Genomic DNA, 19858 nt, shown 5'->3' with positions numbered 1-19858 from the left:
AATAGATCTGATGGGGACCTGAACTATGATGATAGCTGTATGAGTAAGGAGACAGATGTGAGTGTTGTGGAGATAAAAGATACAAACTATGGCAAATGATTGGATATGTGGACAGAGGAAACTAAGGAGATTGGATATGCAGACTTAGAAGTTGAAGATGACATCAAAGTTGTGAATTTGAATGACTGGGAGCATAGTTGTATCTTCCACAGAAATCTAGAAATTTAGGAAAGTAATGGAATACTGGATCTGTGACTACTTTTCATGGCTGCTCATCTTGTGACTCATTTGTGGTCCACTCAAAATGAAAAGGGGGAAGCAAGGGACACTGCCCTGACAAGAAAAATCTTCCCTCCAAGGAACATCAACCAAAAGCCATAATGTGATTTGGGAGCCAAGGATATATCTGGGTAGCAATTAGATTTTTTTTTTAATTATAAAGGTTTGAGTTTTACAGTTTTTCCCCTAATCTTACTTCCCTCCCCACCCCACCCCCCACAGAAGGCAATTTTCCAGTCTTTACATTGTTTCCATGGTATACATTGATCTGAATTGAATGTGTGTGATGAGAGAAAAATATCCTTAAGGAAGAAACATAAAGTATGAGATAGCAAGATCAGACAATAAGATATCAGCTTTATTTTGGGGTTTTTTTTTTTCTAAATTAAAGGTCTTTGTTCAAACTCCACAGTTCTTTCTCTGGATACAGATGGATACAGTATAGTGGAATGAACACTGTGCCTGGTGGCCCCAGCAGATCTGGGATTGAGTTCTAATTCCTTGCATGAGGAGTTGGGAGCAGCTTTCTTTCACTTAGTCAGTTAGTCAAAATTGTTAGTGTCTTTTAAATGGCCTGAGACAATAGGGATCATATGAGCAGTAACAGAATTTTTCTCTGATCCTTACAACCTCTCAAAACTCTACAAAATAAGAATTATGCACAAACAAAACAAGGTAATGAATTGATGAATTAACAGCCCCTAATGAGCTCACTCAGCACATACATCCTCACCAAATCCCATATTCTAGCAGGGCTGCACTTGGGACCCACAGGTTTGTGCTTTGGGATTCCACTCAACAATTGCCATGCTTGATGCTGCTACAGTTTGTGTACCTTTACCCATCTCCTTACCCATCCATTCTATGACAGGAAGCAAGAGAACTCAATTCTGCACCCATGCACCCCCTACCTTTCAGAGGATATGCAGCTATAGGAAAGTAGAAGACTGCTATCCCTGAGGATGCAATGTAGCAAGTGTTCAGCCAGAGAGAACTAAAGGGTAGAGGCAACTGGAGACAAGTGCCATCATCATAAAGAGATGCTAGAAACTTTCCTAATAAATATAGTAAAGGAAAAATGTTCACTTTCCCCACTATTATCTGATATAGTTCTAGAAATGATAGCAATAGCCAAAAGGCAAAGAAAGAATTAAAGGCTTAAAGATAGTCAAAGAAGAGATAAAATTATTTGTTTTCTAGTGACATAAAGGTTTACTTAAAAATATCAAGGGAAATAGAAAATGTACTAATTTGAATAATGACTTCAATGAAGTTCCCCGGTACAAAATAAACCCACAAAAATCAACATCATATTTATATAATAATAATAATAATAATAAAGCAATAATAATAGTATTTAATAATAAAATCTGAGCCAACAATTTAAAGGGAAATCCCATTCAAAATGACTACAAATGCATAAAATATTTAGGGATCAATCTATTAAAGCCCACAAAATACTTGCATAGATTCATTAACAAAGTACTTTTCTTAAAAAAAAATAAAGAACAGGAAGCTGGAGAGATAGTGCTCAAACCTGGGCTATACAAATATAATTTAAAAGGACAAAACTACAAAAGTTAATTTACATTTTTATGCTGCACCAATCAAATGATCAAAGAGATGCTTTACAGAACTTGATAAAATAATAAAAAAAATTCATTTGAAGAAAGAACTGAAAATACCAAAGGAATATATGGTTGAAGGGAGAGTAGTACTTGCAACCTTAAACCATATTATAAATCAACCATCATCAAAACTGTTTAAAATTGGTTAAAAAACAATGAAGAATATCATTGTAACAAATTAGAAAAGAGATTGTGCACAAAGATAAACCGATGATGTAGGTTTCAATAAATCAGAAAATATAAATTACTTATGAAAAAACCTCCCTATGTGATAGAAACTTCTGGGAAACTGGGAAACAGTTTGGCAAAAATTAGACAGCCTTAGACCAATTAGACCAATACCTTATGTCATATTCACAATAAATTCCAAATGGATATATAACTTTAATATCAAAAATAATTCTATTTAAAAAAAGAAGACACATAGATCATGGATCTTTCACAGATGTGGACAGGAGATATAGTCTTAACCAAATAAGGGAATAGAGGGAATTATAAAAGATAAAATGTATAACTTTGATTACATGAAACTGAAAGACTTCACAAAGTTAAGGCACCTAAGATAAGGAAGGAGAAATTTGAGTGAGAGTAAACATTTTGTAGCTAAGATATATAGACAACTAAGAAAGAGAGAGACAGAAAAGTCATTCCCTTCTAGAGATGTGGTCAAAGTATACAAATAATTCCTCCAAAGAGCTGAAAATGCAAATCAAAACAACCCTAAGATTTCATCTGGCATGTGGAAAATTGACAAAGATGACAAAAAGATGGTAATAATCAATATTGAAAGAGTTGTGATAAGATTGTTAGTGGAATTGTAAATTAGTATAACCATTTTGAAAAACAATTTGGAATTATGCAAATAAAGTGGCTAAAATGTCCTAATCCTTTAACCCAGAGATTCCACCATAAAGAAGAAAGAAAGAAGGGCAGGGAAAAGGTAAGAAAGGAAAGTTTAAAAAGAAGGAAAGAAAGGGAATGATGTTGAGAGGAAGGAAGAAAACAAACAATTATTAAATAGCTATAGGATTTTGCTAAGTACTTTATACATTTTTTTTCTTATTTGATCCTCACAACAACCCTGGGAAATAGGTGTTATTATTATCCCCATTTTACATTTAAGGAAACTGAGGTAGACAGCAGTTAAGTAATTTGCCCAGGATCATATGGCTTTTAAATGTGTGAAGCCAAATTTGAGATATTCATGAATTCAGGCTGAGCACTCAATAGGAGCTGAAAAGAGTAAAGTAAGCAGAACCAAAAATAGAATACATAAGAACAACAATATAATTCAAATTTATATGTGGATTGTATTGTCTTTATCAATACTGTATTTTCATTTTTTTTTTAGGTTTTTGCAAGGCAAATGGAGTTAAATGGTTTGCCCAAGGCCACACAGCTAGGTAAATATTAAGTGTCTGAGGCCAGATTTGAACTCAGGTACTCCTGACTCCAGGGTCGGTGCTCTATCTACTGCACCACCTAGTCACCCCAATACTGTATTTTTAAAAAATATATGAATGCCCTTGATGCCATTACTTCTTTAACCATATTGCTAAGCAAACAATTATGTTCAAAATGTAAAAGTGTCAGTGGTCATGGCTGGTTTGTGCAAATAGAAACATCTATGGGGGCTTGAGTGGGATACAGTCTGAGATTTCTTCAGTAGAATATTCTATATTGGAGAATAGTTAACTAATGTGCCCCTCCTCCCTTGACAAAGCAATCTCTGGGATTTTGGTGAAGAGTCAATTGACCCCACTTTATCTATTGAAGTCAACCATTCAATTCCTGGGGCTGAAGAGATAATCTAGTTTTGGTTTGAATTTTATGCTCTTTTCCCTAGATTAGTTTGCAAGTCTAGATTGTAAAACCACATTCCTTATTAACAAGGGTGGGTCAGTGTGGGGGGGGCAGGAATTGAGTTAGGATAAATGTGATTCTTAAGCCTTTTGCCTTTGCCTCAATCTCTGTAATTGATTGTGGCCCATTCCTCCAGAAACAAATAAAGCTTTCTCTTCATACCTTGAGAGATCTTCGAAATTTATTTAAGCAGCATTTGTCCCACACAGGGCTCAAGAGTTAAAGTAGTGGATAGGGAGAGCATATATTTCCCCAACAACAAGTTACTTCTAGAACTCTGAAAGAGTTTGAGTGTAATGGCTCTGGAACCTAAACATTTAAGTGTGAGGGAAAAAAAAAGAGAATAAATGAGCCAAACCAGAAAGTAGGAATTTATATGTATGCATGAGAGGTGTGAGACACTGCAATGTGAAGTGACCTCCCACATACCTGGCTTTTAAGCACACACATGAACAAAACATAAATAAACAAGGTGTGATAGAACCAATATCCAAGAGCTCCTCCTTTCTGCCCCACAATAAGGATTAGTTTTCCCTAAAAGGTCACAAAGAACTGAGTGGTGTCTGCTTCCCTTAACAAAGCTTTTTGGGCACCCACAGGGTATAAAAATAAAGTCAGATCCCCTCCAACTTGCTAATTCTCAAAATTGCTTATTCTCAAAAGTTAATAAAGAAAGAAACCTACCAAAGTTCTTTTATGAAACAAATGTAGTCCTAATTCCTAAATCAGGGAAAGATAAAATACAGAAAGAAAACTACGAGCCCACAATCAAGCAACAAGCATTTATTATCTGCCTCTTGTATACCAAGTATCTATTGGGCTAAGCACTTGAGATACAAAGAAAAAAATGTATTTAAATCAGTCTCTAGTCCTGTGAACTTACTTAAGAAACCCCTTCTGTCTAGAGATAGCACTAAACAGCAGGTGACAACTGTACATCAGGAAAAAATGTTGATGCCTTTAGAAGATCTCTTGAAGAAAAGGGAGAATGATAACTACAGGATGGCTTATTTTACCAATAGCCTTCACTCCACATCTAGTCAGAACTGAATTTTCTGATCACGCGTGGTCCTTATTGACCATACCCTCCATTTTAGCCCTTGATAATTTTTAATTAAGCATTTTATTATTTTTGCCCAGAACTTTCAAGAGTATAAGAAATTCCTTAGTAAGGAAACTCCTTCCACCAATATTAACAGTAGCTTAAAGTCTTAAAGAGTTGCCTGGGGCAATGTGAAGTAGCACAAACTGCTCAAGATCATAGAAATTAACAGGTCAGAAAAAAGGACTCAAGTCCAAGTCCAGCTGACTTCAAGGCCACATCTCTAGCCAGTCATTTGAGCTGCCTGCCTCTCAGCTCTGCTTTTTTGTGTATGCTCTCCTAAGAGTGGGGAGTGCACCATAGACTTCTTTGATAACTCTCATCATAACACTAAGCACCTTTTCCAGTGATTTGGTAAACTAAATTGGAAATTTTACTTCTACTATTGCTAACTTGGGAAAAAACCCTATTGTGTAAAAATGGGTCTGAATTTATTGTTGAGAACTGTCCCTTTCGAGTTATCTTTGACAGCTATTTCTCTCTAACCATAAAGTTTAAGTAGGGAGAATGACCGGCTCTATTCATTCAATATTTTTGCTGTTGAATAAATTATGTTTACCTCTCAAACAAAATGTTTCACCCTCATTTACAATCCCTGTAAATGGGGGAGGAGAGGGTTACAAGGCAGGACAGGGAATCTTTCATGGTGGGGGGGGGGGGGAAGTAGTGGAAGAAGGTGGACTTGCAGTAGGTAAATCCCTAAGTGGAGCCAAGTCTCCTCAAAGTTGAATTCACTCTTCCCCCATAGGCAGTGATTCTCTTGGCTCTCCCAAGGCAAATAAATAACTATGGAGACACTAAGAGTACTCACGGTTCAAGCTGTGCTCAGCTCTTTGTGCTGACCACGGAGTTTAGACTCTCTTTAACCCTCTTTCTCTCTTTCTTTCTTCCTCTTTCTCCCTCCCTCTGTGAAAGGCCTCCCTAGTCGAGAGTCTCAAGTTTCAGATTCTGTGTCCCCGGGAATTATTAGTTCTTTTCTTTTCTTTCTTTCTTTTTCTTTTTTTTTTTTAACTCGGCTTACACTTTCCAAGGAACTCTTAGCCCCACCCATCTGGTACAGCAGTGAGAGGTCTAAGTGACTGGGAGTTTCTGGACTAGGTCACTTAGCAGCTGTTTGCCAGAAGGCTAAACAAGGTCCAGAGGAGATATTTTGTTGGCACATCTCCCCTTCCCTTGGTACAGTCCTTCCAAGTCTAGGGGACTGGCTGCTGGCTTCTGGCTGCAGGGACGAGAAATTGAGTGTGACCCCGCCTGACTGCTTTTTTTTTTAAGAGAAGTTGTTTAGACATGACTTCTGGGTCACAGATTCTCAAACTTTGCATTCTGAACTTTCCTACCCATGGAGAACAACAGAGGGAGGAAAAGGGGAAAATAAGGTTGGTCTGATTGTTCTGAAATTTTTTTAAAAATAGAATTCTCTTCTATTTTGGAGGAGGCAAAGAGAGTGGAGAGAGTGGGGAATGATGAATGATCTGAAATAAGGTCATTCACTAAGAGTTCCGTCTTTTCTCCTCCTCATCATTTCACATCACTCAATTGCTTTTTCCCCTCACTATCTCCTTCAATCTGTCTCACTTGAAGAAAATGCCCTTCTCCTTGCAGAAGTGATACATCTCTTCCCTCCTCTAACTTAGCCTGTTTCACTAATCTTTTGACCCTCCATGTCTACTGGTTACCTTCTACTGCTTACAAACAAACCACTGTCCCCTCAAAAAATCACACTTGGGGGTGGCTAGGTTGCACAGTGGATAGAGCTCTGGCCCTGGAGTCAGGAGTACCTGAGTTCAAATCCAGCCTCAGACACTTAACAATTACTTAGCTGTGTGGCCTTGGGCAAGCCACTTAACCCCATTTGCCTTGCAAAAGCCTTGAAAAAATTTTTTTAAAAGTCACACTTAAGAAAATTCTCAGTATCTCAACTTCCTCTCCTTTGAATCTCTTCTAACCTCATCATTCAGCTGAAACTGTTTTTCCCCCCAAGTTACCAATGATCTCTTAATTGTTCAATCTAAAGGCCATACACTCAGTTGATAGACTTCTTGACTTCTTTGTGACTTCTGCCACAGTCATTCTTTTATTTTTATACCCTCTATGCTTTTGTGACACTACTCTCTCTTGATCCTCTTCCAACCTACATATCTAGTCCTCATTAGTCTTTTCAGGATTTTCATCTAGGTCAAACCCCTTAATCATGGAGGTCCCCAAGGTTATGTACTGAGACCTCCTCTCTTCTCTTTCTATACCATTTTATTTAGTTATCTTATCACCTTCCATGAATTCAGTTATCTCATGAAGATTATTCTCAGATCTACTTATCCAGCCCTAACTTTTGAGCTCTGGTCTGCCTACTGGACATCTAGAATTGGATGTCTTTGTAAACATCTTAAGCTAAGTCTGTTCAAAACAGAATTTGTGTGACTAGATGACGCAGTGGATAGAGCACCGGCCCTGGAGTCAGGAGTACCTGAGTTCAAATCCAACCTCAGACATTTAATAATTACCTAGCTCTGTGTGGCCTTGAGCAAGCCACTTAACCCCATTGCCTTGCCAAAAAAAACCAGAATTCATCTTTTCCCCCAAGCCCTCCCTTCTTCCTAACTATTCAATTACTCCAATGCTTCAATTTGAGATCATCACCATCTTCCCAGTTACCCAGACTTGCAATCTAGATGTCATCCTCAATTTTTCACTCCAGAATCTGAGTTATTGCCAGGTCCAGTTAATTTCTTCTTTCAAAATATCTTTCATGTAAACCTCCTTCTTTCCTCTGATTCTGCCACCACCCTGATGCAGGTCAACTCTTGCCTGGATAATTTCAATAACCTACTAATTAGTTTTCTTGCCTCAAATCTCTCCTCACCACAAAGCAACTATATTAAATTGTCAAATTGATCTTCCTAAAGCACAGGTCTGACCATATCACTCTTGCTGTGCAACGGAGTGGTGCTCCCTATAACTGCCAGCATCAAATATAAAATTCTTTTGTTTGGCATTCAAAGTCCTTCCTAAACTGGCTCCCTCCTACTTTTCCAGTCTTCCTACACCTCTCTCTTCAACATACTCTACAATTCACTGATCCTGGTCTCCTTGCAGCTCCTCTTGGAAAACTCCAGACTTGACTTCACATCTGGAATTCTCTTTCCTCGACTCCAGCTCCTGCTATTCTAGGTTAAAATCCACCTCTAAAGAAGGCTTTCTCAGTCTCCCATTAAGGGGATTGCCTTCCCTCTGTGATTATGGCAATGTATTCTGAGTATATCTTGTCTGTAAAGATTTGTTTGCATGTAAGCTTCTTGGGAGCGGCTACTGTTTTTTGCCTTTCTTTGATCCAAAGTCCTTAGTACTCTGACACATAGAGAACACCTAATAAGTTCTTTTTTGTTTGTTTTTTGTTTTTTAGGTTTTTTCAAGGCAAATGGAGTTAAGTGGCTTGCCCAAGGGCACACAGCTAGGTAATTATTAAGTGTCTGAGGCTGAATTTGAACTCAGGTACTCCTGACTCCAGGGCCAGTGCTCTATCCACTGTGCCCCCTAGCCGCCCCTAATAAATACTTATTGACTACAGATCTATGTCCTGGTTTTGACTCCTAAGTCAAACGTTTGTTGTCATTTAAACTGTGTCACCATGCCTCAGTTTCTCTATCTCTAAAATGAAGCTAATAATAGACTTTATTTCCTAGGTTCTCCAGTGGATCAAAATCCAATCCAAACCCAGACTCAACCTCTTCCTTGTGAGCCTCAGTAATTTACTTGAGGTCATACCCTCAGGTGTCTATAGAACTTTAACTAGAACCAAAAATCTTCATAACTAATTCAATATTCCTTTCACTACACCCTATTGCCTCCCCAATCTTCCCAAAGAAATAAAACTGAATCAGAAAATTATGGATATAAATAAAAGAGAAAGATAATGTGCTTGAGTGATTTTATGGATAACTTTTGAGTTGTTAAACTTCATATTTTAGAAACTTTGTCTTGATCCATTGCTAAGCTACTCTGAAAATTCTGATTCTTGTATCTAGAGATAAATGACACATCTGAAAATGTTCTCTACCTGAAGAAAAGTACCTCCTGTTGGAGCCCCAGTTTTGGGCTGTGAGCTCTTCTTCCCACAAACCTTTCTTCTGGAGAATACAACATTTTCCACGATAGATTTTTAGCAACTTTGAAAGAGGGAGATTGGGAAGAATTAGTGTCCAACTCATATTTTCTGATTCTAAAATGTAGCAAAGTGTTAGGAGTCTATGCCATATACAGTCCTATTGTTCAAATGCAACCTTAAATCCAGAGACTGGGAATTCCATGTAGTCACTGAAAACATCACAGCCCTGTAAGTTTCAGGCATTTGTTCCGGTTTCTGGGCTAGCTTTCAGTTCAGTCAATTATATTCTCAAAGCTGTACCTACACACACCTGCTCAAACCAACCAATCCTTTAATATAGAGAATTCAATATATTCAACATATTAAAGAGCCCTAAATCAGCTGCTTTCAGGAAACAGTATCAGCTAGCTAGGTTTATGAGAAATAACTTTTCTTTAACAAAGTTACCAATAATATATTGCAGCAACATCACCACCAGCAAACACCCCACACACACACACACACACACACACACACACACAGACACACATCCAAGCCTTAAAGCATTGGATTCTTTTATCCCTTCCAATTGAGCTACTCATTAGCCAGCTTAATTAGGCTGGCTTTGACAATCCTTTGGGAAAGATTGGAGTGGTACTTCCGGAGCAAGCTTAGGGGTAAGGAGAAGACCCAGAGAAAAACAATCGTATAGGGAGGGGCTGATTTCTTCAGCTATCAACTTCAGAGAAAGAAGCAAAGGCAAACACATTTGCTCTACAGATCAGTAGACCATAAGCTAAAACTTTCTTTCCCTAACATTAAGAATCAGCTACTGGACCCAAGGGGTTGGCCACTCCCACCCAGGTCCTCTCTTCTAAGGAGGCACCTTTGCCTAGTCTAGGTTGTGCTATGGAGAACCTGACCTCTAATGAAATAGGAGGCTAGATTCATTTTTCTCTCGTTCTTTGGCATCCCAGGGAACAAGTTATTTAAAACTTATTTTATGGTTTTAGATCTAAGTCTCAACAAAGGTAAGAACAAAAAGGTACCCAATGTACAATATAAATCAAGTATGGGACAGGATTTTATTTTGACACATAAAATACATAACTAAATACAAAAGGTTTGACAAAATGACTTAAACTATGTTTCCAAATTTTAATTTATAACTGATGTTATCAGTTAGGAGAGTGATATTTAAATTGAATCAGAATATGATTCATTTGTAAGACAGCTGATTAAGCATTTTACATGTCACCTTAGCTATAGTGTTCCCCTCAAAGATGTGTCTTCTGGTAAATTAAACTAGGTCTAGTTCCTCTGCCAGTAGTCATCTCCTATGTGTGATGGAAAATACCATCCACATCCCTAAAAGGAATTATGGAGTCTGAATTCAGATCAAAACATACTATTTTCAATTTTCTAAATTTGTTTTGTTGTTTTTTTCTCTCATGTTTTTTTCTTTTTGTTTTGATTCTTCTTTCACAATATGAATAATATGGAAATATGTATAGCACAGGTATACATGTATACCCTATATTAAGTTATGCTCTATATAGGGGAGGGAGAGAAAAAAATGGGAACTCAAACCTTACCAAAAAAAGATTATTGAAAACTATCTTTACATGTATTTGGAAAATAAATAAATAAATAAATTATTTTTTTTTAAAAAGAAAGAAACTCCTATTGTTTACAATCTACTTCATCTAATGGACTCACATGCTCTAGACCTCTCAAATTCACAAAGTCACTTCCACCTTGAACATAAGACATTTTGAGGCTAATGCTTTGCCACCTATTCAAGGAAGGAAGCACTAGATGGAAATAGCAGTCAGAAATTCAGGATTGAGCTCACCTTAGTGGAACCTTCCTACTTTAGGTGCCAAATGAAAATAATTGGCCTGATACAAGGGTGAGGAAGGACCAGCCCAACCCCCAATCCTCATTGGAAGTCTGAGTTACATGATGCCACCCAGGAGAGTAGCAGGAAAAGAAAGCCAGCTGGAAGTTCTTTCTTTTAACTGGAATAGTACCCCATCCCCCTGCTGCTATTACAGGAGAGTGTAGGACCATACTAATATGTCATACTAATATGACATCTCCTTTCAGTATTAGGACACCATATGGCCAGAAACAGCAAGGAAGTTTGCCAGTGTCAAAAGTCCCAAGTGCTGAATCATCATGTCCCGGGAGGCCCCAGAAGTTTCTTTGGGGGGAGGGGGTCTGAGGGTACACTCCTTTTAATAACCCTTAAAAGCCTCTAGCATTAGTGGCTAGCTAGGCATTGCTCAGCTAAGGTCATAGGAGGCTATCAGCCTCCCTATTCTTTACTTTTCAAGTCGATTTGTCACAATTCAGCTGGGGGGGGAGGGAGGTTGACTTTTCCTTATATGAAACAAGCTACTGAATTTTCACATCCATTGACTCATCCCCTGGACTATAGCTCCCTGAGGAGAGCTGCCACCAACAGAATGGCTTTTGCCTTAGGTTTCCTCAAAAAGCTGGAGGAGATGGGTACAAATTTGGAATCTATTTCCATTTGAAAAGGGGATTGCTAAGTATAAGACATAATGTATATTTCAGAATAATTTATCACTAACTGGTACAATCAATTAGAAGACTAAGGCTAATGTTCAGTCCTCATTGGGACATGAACAGTATTTAACAAGACTGCAAAGCTATCTTATATTTCACCCCCAATAAGCATAGTCCAATCAAATGCCAAGTGGAATCTTTTTTCCCAGGGTCTCTCTTCAATGCCAGTCATTCACTTGGCACCAACCCATTCCTGCTGCTGCAGCAACCAAAATCACTCAGGTAGATGCTATTGATCTCAAAGACCCTCTAGGACCTTCTGATGCTCACAAGGAAATACACAAGGGAAACAAAGGACAACCAGAGGCTCCAGTTCAAGCTAGGCTAGTTGAGTTCATGTTCCATGTGGAAAGCTACTTAATACCATCATTATATCAAGGCAGAGAAGGTAGTTCAGTGAAATCTCATCTTGTCACTTGGGAAGCAGGTGACCACCAACTCAAGTATCTTTTATTAGATGCAATATAATCTCCCCTTTCAGCTATCATAGATAGAGTGGGGATGGGGTCAACTAAGGGATCACTTGGGGTTTATCATTTCATCTTAAAGTATCAAGAAGATCTTCCAGCAAATGGTCACCTTTTAGCTAGGAATGATCAAAGAAGTATATTATTTCCAAAGGTTCAAGAAACAAGATATCTTGTCCTTGGAATTCCCAGAAGTTTCCAGCTATTCTCTGGGCTTCCCTGAGATGGATTCTAATGGCTCATTCAGCCTTGATTCAGACCACTTCTACTTTTTGTTTAGTAGAATATCATGCATGATTTCCCATAGCTTGGATATCCTTTCTTCTAGCTTCTCCCTTTTCTAAGGAAAAGAGTTTGAACCCTATATAGCTATTCAAAATATTTCATTCCTCACCATGACATGATCATAGCTCAGAGATGATGTGCCCCACTTTTATCAGCTACTTCCTGACCTTCATGTTGAAATGAAACTGCCTTGGTTATATTTGCTATTTGCCAAGGCTTTTCTGAAAAGTACCCTTTGAATTTCTAACTGGTATTGAGCATAAATAGCATCTATGACACTAGACCCTTCTCCAGTATCCTGCCATATCAAAAGACCCTCAGTTTGTTTTCATTTTGTGAGTACTTCTGGAATGCTTTTGCTTATTTCATGCCCAAGTGGTGTTAGTTGACAGTCATATTTTTTGTTGTTCAGTAGCCGACTATTTGTGACCTCATTTGGGATTATCTTGGCAAAGATATTGGAGTGGTTTTCCATTTCCCTTTCCAGCTTATTTTACAGTTGAGGTATTGAGGCAAGCAGGGTTAAGTGACTTGCTCAGGGTCATACAGCTAGTAAGTATCTAAAGCTTGATTTGAACTCCAGAAGATGAACTTTCCCAAATTCAGGACACCTAGCTGCCCTAAAGCCATCTACTCTAGAGAGAAATAATTGCCATTTGGGCTTGTGGTGCAAAGAACTTTGTGACACTGGCTCTGGAAACTATTCTCTGACCTGGAAAAATGGAGAATTGGCCCAGATTTCTGTGAAGAGATCATTCATTCCTTGGCTCTATGACCTCATAAATATGGAAATCAAATTCTCTAGGCCTCAATTTCCTCATCTGTAAACTGGAGAAATTGAACAAGATAACCTCTAAGGTCCTTTCTGGTTCTAAAATCCTATTGGGTTAAATTTGTCACCTTTCAGGACCCAATTTTATTTAGCTTAGCCTCCATGTTTATGGTTCCACAGCCTGAGTTTTTCAGCAGTAGTCTAGGAATGGGTACTTTTCCCTTAGACATTAGTTTTCTATACCCTTCCTCCACTGTGTTTTTGTTCAAAACTTTTTCTAAAGTTTGAAATTGTTAAAATCTGTATTTTCTCTTTTTTTTCCCCAAAAATTTCCCTTCTCCTTAAAAGAAAATTAAAAGATAATGAAAGGAAAATTCAATTCCATCCAGAAGAGGGCAGCAGTGTCCAAACCAAGACTTTTTCTTAGAGGGCATTTACAATTTGGGGTTCCCCAGAGAGATAAGATTTCACTTCCTTCCTTTGGTGACTCCATAAAAGAATCCTTGTCTTTCACAAGGGTTGATTACCTGTGGGGTGATTGGTATAATGACATCCTTGAGAACCTCAGGATCTTTGTCCATGCCCAATTCCTTTCCTCTGGCTTCTAAGGTCACAAGTCTAGTGTCAAGAACCCTGGTAAACTCTTTCTTCCTAGTTCTGTCACTTCCTCCAGATAAGTATATTCCCTTTTCTGTGCCTCAGCTTCCTCCCTGATAAAGTGATTCAGTCTAGAGTATTTTATTTCTTGTATAAGAGGGATTAGTCTTGCTTTGTATTGCTTTAGAGAAGAGATCTTGAAACCACAAGTGAAAGTTAGAGGGAGACAGATTTTGGATTCAGTTGAAGACAGAATTTTCTCACAATTTCAGTTTTCCAATAATAAAATGAATTTTATTGAAATGTTCCTTGTTGCTGGAAGCATTCAAAGGGTCTATATAAGGACCACTTGGTTATTGTTTAGTCATTTTTCAGTTTTCTCGGAAGCTTCCTGACACCATTTGGGGTTTTCTTAGCATCTTCTCCAGCTCATTTTACAGATGAGAAACCGAAGTAAATGGTTAAATGACTTGCCCAGGAGTCACGTAGTTAATGAGTGTCTGAGGTCAGATTTGAATTCATGAAGATGAATATTCCTAATTCCAAGCCCAGTGCTCTGTCCACTGTGCCAGTTACCCTGGACTACTAGCTAGAAATATTATATAGGTGATTCTTGCCTGGAGGAGGAGATTGGGATAGAAGGCTTCTAAAGTCTTTTCAACTTTTAATATTCTTGACTTTTTAATTGCTATGAAGTATCATAGAGAGAAAAAGAATGACATAGAAATACAAACAATGACTCACAATTCTGATTTATGAAGTTTGCTTACACAAGCATCCAAGGGTACCTTTTAAAGATATATTCCCTTCCCAATTCAACTTCCCAGCCCTTCCTCCCTTCCACCCACTAAGAGGATTCTCTGACTGATACTATGCCACCTACACAAGACTCTTTGCTTCTCTGGGAATAGGAGATAGCAGCCTCCACCCTTCAGAGCTTGGGGGCAAACATCTGCTCCCTATGGCTTGCCCAGTCTAAAACAAGGAAGGGTATTGATGAGTCAAAGAGCTCTGAAGGAGTTGAAACAGGAAGTTGAAAGACCCCATTCAAATGAAGTCTGAGGGATAGTTGAAGGAAATTGGAATATTTAGCATCAAGAAGAGAAGACTTAGGGCATGCAAAAGACAACTATTTTCAAGAAGAAGAAATAACACATAAAAGACTAGTTCTTGCCTGGTTTCAGAGGGCATAATTTTAACAACAGTAGTTGGATGTCATCCAGAAGACAATTTTTATTACATGTCAGGAAAAACTTCCTAACATTTAAAATGGTCCAATAGTGCAATGGACTTCACCAGGAAGTAGTGGTTTCCTACCACTAGAAAAGTTTTTAAGCAAAGTCTGGATGACAATTTACTAATTATAATACTTTGTCAAAATGGGTTTTGTTCAGGTGTAGGAATGCATGGTCTTTGAGGTACCTTCTAATTCTCAGATTTACAGGTTCATAGATTTACAATAAAATGAGCTCTAGGAGCCATCTAGTCTAAACTCCTCATTTTGCAAATGAAAAAAAATGACAAAAGACTTGCTCAAGATTCCAAAGGGAGGTGTGGCTAGGTGGTGACTGGCCCTAGAATCAGGAGTACCTGGGTTCAAAGCCAGTCTCAAACACTTAATAATTACCTAGCTGTGTGGCCTTGGGCAAGCCACTTAACCCCGTTTGCCTTACAAAAAAAAAACTTAAAAAAAAAAAAGATGCCAAAGGGAGTAAGTGGTAGGGCCAAGATTTAAACTTAAAAACAAGGGGATATAATTTCTGTCTTCAAACCTAGCACTCTTTCTATGCTACCATGTTGATTATGTGGATGAATACTTATAATTTTCCTGGTCCCAATAGTTCAATCAAGTCATCCAGGCTGTAGCTCTCCTAAATATCTGAAGGTTGAAAATGTCTTCCCTTGGTCTTAAAGGTAGGGTTCTCTAAGACATTCCTTGGGGCAGCTAGGTGGCACAGTGGATAGAGCACTGGCCCTGGAGTCCGGAGTACCTGAGTTCAAATCTGACCTCAGACGCTTAATAATTAACTAGCCATGTGGCCTTTGGCAAGCACTTAACCCCATTGCCTTGCAAAAATAAAAATAAAAAGACATTCCTTGGAGGATGGGAGGAAGAGGAATAAACTCTTCTACATGACCCTTTTGTTTATTCCAGTCTCCCTCAGCCAGTAGAGCAACATGGCTAAAAGTTGTAGTCACCTATATCCATCCCTACCCACATGTTATTTCCCCTTCTTTTTCTGTCTGACAGCAAGAAATACCTTGCTTCTTTGGGTGTGGGAAATGGTTTTACCAGAACTGTTGAATATATATACATATATATATGTAATAATTTGGCAACTCAAGGAAGCCTAGGAGAGTGAATCACACAGTAGAGAGAGGGCAAGGCCATAGGTGACAGCTTAAGGAAATCACCTGTTAGACTTTCTTCAGGAAACAGCTTTATTAGAGTCTAATACATTCTATATATTCTAATAGCTGCTTCTTTCTAACCTCATCTGCTTACCAGTAAATTTTTATATTTTTTCCCCCAATTACATGCTAAAACAATTTTTTAACTTTTTTTAAGTTTTGAGTTCCAAATTCTATCTTTCCCTTATCCCCTCCCTGGGATGGTAAGCCTTAATCCAACATCATATGTGTGTGTGTGTGTGTGTGTGTGTGTGTGTGTGTGTGTACAATCATGTAAAACATTTCCATATTGCTCATTTTGTACAAGAAGACTCAAATTTAAAAAAAAATGAAAGAAGATTTAAAAAAAAATCTTGTTTCAGCCTGTATTCAGAATGTATCAGTTCTTTCTTGGAGGGAGATAGTATATTTCATGGTAAGTCCTTTGGTATTTTCCTGGATCATTGAATTGCTGAGAATAGCTAAGCCATTTACAATTCTTTGTTGTACAATATTGGTGTTACTGTGTTCAAATTCTCCTGGTTCTGCTTATTTCACTTTGCATCAGTTCATAGAAGTCTTTCCAGGTTTTTCTGAAATCGTCCTGCTAGTCATTTCTTAAAGCACAAAAATATCCTATCACAAACATATATCAGAGCTTATTTAGCCATTCCCCAATTGATGAGTTCACCAGCAATTTTTAAATGTCTAATTCAGGGCAAAAAAATGAACATAATTGCTGGGAGAAAATAAAGATTTCTGTAGTATGAGTTCTAAGTTCTATTTTTAACCCTTCTACTGACTGGGTGACCAAACTGGACTGGTGAGAGGATTCTGTAAAATTGTGTGTTTTAATACCTTAGAGAAGATGCAGTGTAGGGTCAATGTCATTCTGTGGAAAACAGACTTAGTTTTTTCACCACCATGAACTACTGACCAACTACTACCAAAAATGGACAAGCCCAGAAGCCCTAGAATGGCAACACACTGTTCTCCCATTCACCAGACCTGTTTCCATCCCAGACCCTGCAGTCAACTTTAGAGAGAGAAATCAATGGGGGGAAAGGAGTACAGCTTTCTCCCATTACCAGTTGCTAAACAACTGCCACCAATAAGCATTATGATAAGCTCAAGAGCTCTGGTAGTGGAAACCCTCACACCCCAATCTCACTGTTTCCAGTGCAGCCCCAGCAGAAGCAACTCCTGTAGAGATTCTGTGTTGTAACCACAGCTACTGAAGACCCAGAAAGAAAAGTCCTCACCACAAATCCTTAGCACTATTAAATGGTTCAATATAAGTTGTTAAGATTTTATCAGTGGAATAACATTAAAGAAGATATATTACCATCTACTTTGCTAATGCATCCTAAGAACCAAGGGACCTAGCCATATGGCTTACAGCTAAAACCGTCTGTGCTTTCTCCTTCAGAGAAAATACTTTTATATATGTATCCTCCAGGGCTCAGTGTATCCCAACATAGTACTTTATAGTAAATGCTTTAAAAATGCTCATTAAGTAAATTTAAATAATTACTTTTCTTCTGACTTTATCCCCAAGTCTCAGCAACTTTCTCACACAAGATTCCTCTTACCCCTATGATACCTTCTTCCTGTTGATGAATTGCTCCTCAAACTTCCATTTTGAGGAAGTCCCCAAGCTACCCACCTTTTAAACCTTTCTTAGCTCCACCAGGGACTCTCCAGACTTCACCACAATGTCCCCCCCATTTCTCTCCCTCCTATTCAGCTATCTTTTATATGCAGTATTCCCCCATTAGAATGTAAACTCCTTAAGAGCAAGGATTGTCTTTCTATTGCTTCTATTATATTCCCAGAATTCCTTACCTAGCCAGGAATGTAGCAAATGCTTTTCTTGATTTTTTCATTCATTCATTTATTCGTCTTCATTATGCTTTGTTGTGAGACCTTTTTCCCTCTCACTTCTTTTTCCTCCCAAAAAGCTCCCTTCTTCCTTGTTTAAGCCTTGGGCTCCATTTTTATTTTTGTAGAAATTTCTGGGAATCCTGTCCTTCTTTCCCTGCTATCTCAGTTACTCAGGTTTATGTTTCTACTTTCTATTGCCTTTCCCTCAGTTTAAGCTTCAGCTTGCAATCTGGTAGATTCATTCTGTGGTAACTTTAAAATTAGCATGGCCTCAGTGGATTTACCTAATAGATGAGTCACCTCTCACCTCATCTTCTTCAACCTCTGGTATGTGCCAGCTAGTTAATTCTAAATGTTCTAATAACAATTATTTTCCTCTTCTCTATTCAGATCCTATTACTATTCTGTATATTTTTCAACTGTAACTCTCATTTCACATTTAAAGCAAAATTTCAGCCCCTAGCTTTACCTTCATCTTATTGCTTATATTTAATTCTCCTCTCTTTTTCACCCTACTGCCTTCTATTTTTCCCTGCCCTGCTTAAAGCCTACAATTTGAGTGTATCTTCTCTTTTTTCTCTCTCTTCACAATTTTCTCCTTACCTTAACACCCTCTCCTCTCAGAAAGTTTCCTACCAAATTCTTCCTTTTATAGGTCAACAAAGTAAAGAGGGCAGTTGAGTTTTCACATTGCTGCAGACAACTGAAACACTATTTCACATTAAAAAAAGAATTCCATGACATGACACATATGATCTTAGGACAACAACTATTTCCAAGTGGGAGATTCACCACTCCATTTGACAATCTCCCATCTCCCTAGAGGAAGAATTTTTTAAAGTGTTTAAGATTACAGTTTTTAGAGTTGAAAGTGATCATAGAGGCTAAGCCAATCAATCTAACCATCTCTTTTGATAAATAGCTCAGGAAACTTCACTTTTTAAATTCATTCAATTTTAATTAATTCAAACTTCAAGCTACATATTTCAATGAAAACTGCTACATAGTTAACTAAATCTCAATTAATTTCCCAGTAGAATTCAGATATCTACAAATTATTGAAAGAAGAAAAGAGTCATATTAGCAAAGTAGATGAACCTTGTAGTTGCACCAGTTTACCTCTTTTTAAAGTACAGTTGGAGAATTCCAACAAAATGAAATACAAATCAATAAATTCCTTTAAGGTGTCTCAGTAGATATAGTACCAAGACTGGAATCAGGAATTCAGTCTCTGGAATTCAGCCTCAGAAACATGTGACCCTGGGTAAGTCACTTAATGTTTTTGCCTCAGTTTCTCCATCTGTAAAATGAGCTGGAGAAGGAAAGGGTCAGTCCAGTATCTTTGCCAAGAAAAGTCCAAATGGGGGCGGTTAGGTGGCACACTGAGTAGAGCACCAGCCCTGGAGTCAGGAGTACCCAAGTTCAAATCCGGCCTCAGACACTTAATCATTACCTAGCTGTGTGGCCTTGGGCAAACCAATTAACCCCATTGCCTTGCAAAAAAATGGAGTCCAAATGGAGTCACAAAGAGTCTGGCATGATTGAAAAAATGACTGTACAACAACAAAATGCACCTGGCACTGTATTAGTGGCATGAGACACAAAAGGATTAGAAGAATTTAGTCTTTGCTCTTAAGGACAAAAAGACAACATGATATAAGGAACAGAATTTGAAACCAGTTCTTACCACTAACTTTGAGCAAGTCTCAGGCTCAGTTTTCTCAGTTTGAAAATGGAGATTATAATACTTCTTTTACCTACTTCATAAGGTTATTTTGTGAGGAAAGGGTTTTCTAAACAATATAATGTCATAGCACCATGACCTGTTGTTCTTATTATCATACCTTGCAAAATACCATTATAAGACTAAAAAGAGGTGTGGCTAGGTGATGCAGTAGATAGAGCACAGGCATT

At 38.0% G+C, this 19858-nt stretch overlaps 1 protein-coding gene across 1 annotated transcript in view; it reads right to left on the bottom strand.

Annotated features, from left to right (window-relative positions):
* ADA2 (adenosine deaminase 2) overlaps positions 1–5865 on the bottom strand; it is a 117019-nt gene extending 111154 nt beyond the window's left edge. Inside the window, exon 1 of the mRNA XM_074194960.1 lies at positions 5684–5865. The gene's annotated coding sequence lies outside the window, so the exon portion shown is untranslated. The remainder of the gene's footprint in view (positions 1–5683) is intronic.
* Between the last annotated feature and the right edge of the window lie 13993 nt (positions 5866–19858).

The sequence above is a fragment of the Macrotis lagotis genome, chromosome 7 (genome assembly GCF_037893015.1).
Source record: "Macrotis lagotis isolate mMagLag1 chromosome 7, bilby.v1.9.chrom.fasta, whole genome shotgun sequence".
Classification (NCBI taxonomy): Eukaryota; Metazoa; Chordata; class Mammalia; order Peramelemorphia; family Peramelidae; genus Macrotis; species Macrotis lagotis.
Note: the sequence above shows the minus strand (reverse complement) of the source record. Positions and strands in the feature narration are given on the sequence as shown.